The sequence below is a fragment of the Cupressus sempervirens genome, chromosome 11 (assembly GCF_028749045.1).
Source record: "Cupressus sempervirens isolate cs-2001-9-10 chromosome 11, ASM2874904v1, whole genome shotgun sequence".
NCBI classification, from domain to species: Eukaryota; Viridiplantae; Streptophyta; class Pinopsida; order Cupressales; family Cupressaceae; genus Cupressus; species Cupressus sempervirens.
Window position 1 is genome coordinate 444038369 of NC_143128.1, and position 3417 is coordinate 444041785.

Below are 3417 nucleotides of genomic sequence, written 5' to 3' on the forward strand. Positions count from 1 at the left end.
AAGATTGAGAAAGCTTACATTACCCTATACAGAGGAAGGACACATACTAATAGAGGGAGAATTTCAAAGCTGATAAGTTTCTTTTTGGTAGTGTTGTTGGTATTGGTTTTCCATCAATGCCAAAGAGGAAAATTGTTGAAAAGATATTGTTTGAAGTGTGCAAATTACTCGAACAATCATTATTTTTTCAACAATGTCAAACCTACTACAATCTGGTAAGACAACTACCTTTTGGTCTGAATGTTATCATTTGATTTATTGATGAAGTCGATTTGAAAAAATAGGATAACAAGAGTACCTAGAGAAAGGTTGAGTTATATGGTGTATAAAAGGAGCACTAAGACCAAGTAAGAAATTGATAATATTGTGTATTATTGATCTACTTAAGGATAAAGTGAATGGTTACTTTAGCTAAGCCAAGAAGAAGTGTTTTCATAAAGTGTCTGCCAAGCTTGGCCAAGCAAACAGTGTAAGCTGAGAAAACTTAGTTTAGGCCGAGTAGAATTCAGTAGGTGTCAAGTGTTAGAAAATATAAGGTATGTTTCACATGAGTAAAATTTAGTAAGTATCAAGCATCAAGGAAATACCAACGGTGACTAAGTGAGGAAGACTTAATAGATGTCAAACAACCCAATGTTGGTCGAGCATCAAAATACTATTATTGTAGAGTGAACATTGTGGATGTTGAGTGACAACAAAAAGAATTAAATCAAAGATTTGACAAATCTGAACTAACAAAGTTGCTTTCTTGAATTGTGTGGAAGATAATCTTGATGATCTAGAGGCATAGAATTCAAGATAAACTAATTTGAGGTGAATCTAAGAAAGATTGTAAGAGAAGTGAGGGAACCTACTGGAAAAAGGGAGGATTCAATGAATTTGACCTAACCCTAAGATGGATGGTTGTGATTAAGTGACAAAAGATCATAATTTTGTTCATAAGGGGATATGAGGCCAGAAGCAAATGAGGTTTTTGAAAGTATTGCAAAGAGTTTGAAGGTGTTACTTCATATGGTAGCTGAAGGGATGAATCTCCAATTGACATACTAAGCAAGAAGGCTTAAGGAATTGAAGGCTTCAAGGTTGAACAAGAAATCAAAGATGAAGAGTATGAATGCCAAGTAGAATGGAGGACTGAACTAGAGATCTATAATTTGTAAGTGAGTTGTGTTTTATTATTAGATCAATTCCTACTATTACTTTCTAACCATTGTATCAGTTTGGATAAATCCTTTGGATTAAAGTTGACCTAATAGTCATTTCTAAATCCTTTAATCAGGTGACATTCTACTGGAATGTTCTAAACACCTCTAACAAGGCTCACTCCTATCAGGGTGATTGAAATTCTTTAACTAGGTCACATTTAACAGTGTGCATTGTAAGCTTTAGCAGGGTTGGCTACTTATTAGGCTCACTTTAGAAGAGTGAAAATTGGTAGCATGTTACTAGTAGTTTTTCCCAATTTGGGTTTCCACATTAAATCCTTGTGTCAAAATGTATGAATTAGTTTGTGGTGTTTAATGTTTTCATTTTTGTAAAGTTATTTTGACCTAGGACAATGACCTACTAAGTTATGACGTTACTGGATGCATGCATGATATGAATATGTTAAGTGCTAAAAGGTTTTATTTGTACATTTGGACCTTGGATAACTAATTCACACCCCCTAAGTTATTCTAAATATTCTAATAGCTCTTGGTTTGGAATATTTTTTTTTTGGAAACTCTCTTATTGTAAGAAGTTGGAGTTCTCTCATGTTGAAGAACTTGTAAGGATTTTCAAGTATAATAAAAGCATGCTTTGTGAAACATTTTGTCTTCTTTTTTTCTCCATATGGTAATGTCAATGGTTATGAATGTGTAAGGGTGGAGTGTACCTTCATCAATGTCACTTTATTATTATCCTTTTTCTTTCAATTGTGTGTGCACTATAGGCAATTGGAGCTACATCAACAATGGAGAAGAAAGAAGGACATGGGAATTACACTGGAAAAGGGGCTTTTGTTGTTTTCAATCTCCTTATTTCCAATGATTTTCATGGTAGTTTAGAATAGATTAGTATATGTATTTGAGTATGTGGTTTCTCATAGTATGTTGTTAGACCTACTTTTTGGTCTACAAGAGGTATCTTGTGAGAGCATTTATAAAACTCACTAATGAATCTTTCTTGTTTAAGAGCTTACACATAGATATAATTGTAAGACAACAATTTAAATGAGTGATCTAATAACATAAACTATCTTTCCTTGCTGATCTCTGTGATAAATCCTTGAAGATTTTTAGATCGTCTTCCACTCCCTATCTTGTCCCATGAATCACACTTGTTCACCTCTTTCTCTTTGTCCTAAAAATTCAGTTTTAATTCAATTCTCTTCTCTACAACTGTGAATACCTTCATTATCTTGTGCTCTCAATATGAGAAACAACTTCAAAGATCAATTTTAAGTGTCTTTATATACTTTGAAACATCTGGGTGACATAAATCAAAAGAGAAAATCCCACTCAAAATAGATAAATTTAAATTTTGAATTGCATATCTAGGTTAGTCACATTATACCCATGACACCTACTAGTAGGGACTAGATTGGTATGTTTGCCAGTCCCTCTATGAACCTATATGTAGCTTTTGTGCTTATGTCCTTCAGTCGCTTTGACCTAGATGCCTATTGTTAGCCCCAAATAATGATGTAAGTGAGAATGTTATGAAGGTATATGAAAGATTCATATCAGTTGTTATGTTGTCATTGATGTCAAAGTATTAGTTAGCTAGACATTATGCTAATTTAGTTTATTGGCATATATTTTTATTGATGAAGACGATCTAAAGAAAGTACGACGATGACAAAGTTGATAAGTATGGTATTCAAAGGGTACTTGAATGAGTTGGACAATATAATGTAATGTTGGTTTGATTATTTTATAATCATGTAACTTTGTAATGAAATGATTAAGTCTATGTATTCATTGAGCTATACAAACTAAACCAATTAACAAGGTGAATGAAGGAGTATAGTATTACTCAAGATACTACACTATTAACCAAGTAATTTGTATCTTAATCAAGTGATATATTGACTGAGTGAAATGTAATGTTCACCAATTATGAGCTGTAAGAAAAAGTTAAGGAAGATGGAATCTAAGGCCAACTTATGGCTGAAATAAAGAATGTTCAAGAAGACTAGCATATGCTTCTCTCAGATGGCTCTTCAAAATAGTATCCTGTTTGCCTCAATTGATGATATAATTGAAAATTCTATGAATGTGTGTTGTCAAATTGGTTGTTATGTTGTCACTGATGTCAAAGTATTAGTTGGCCAAAATTTATGCTAATTTAGTAGAGTTTCATATCATTTTATTGATAAAGAGGATTTGATTGATGAAGAGGATTTGAGGAAACTATGTTGATGACAGAGTTGAT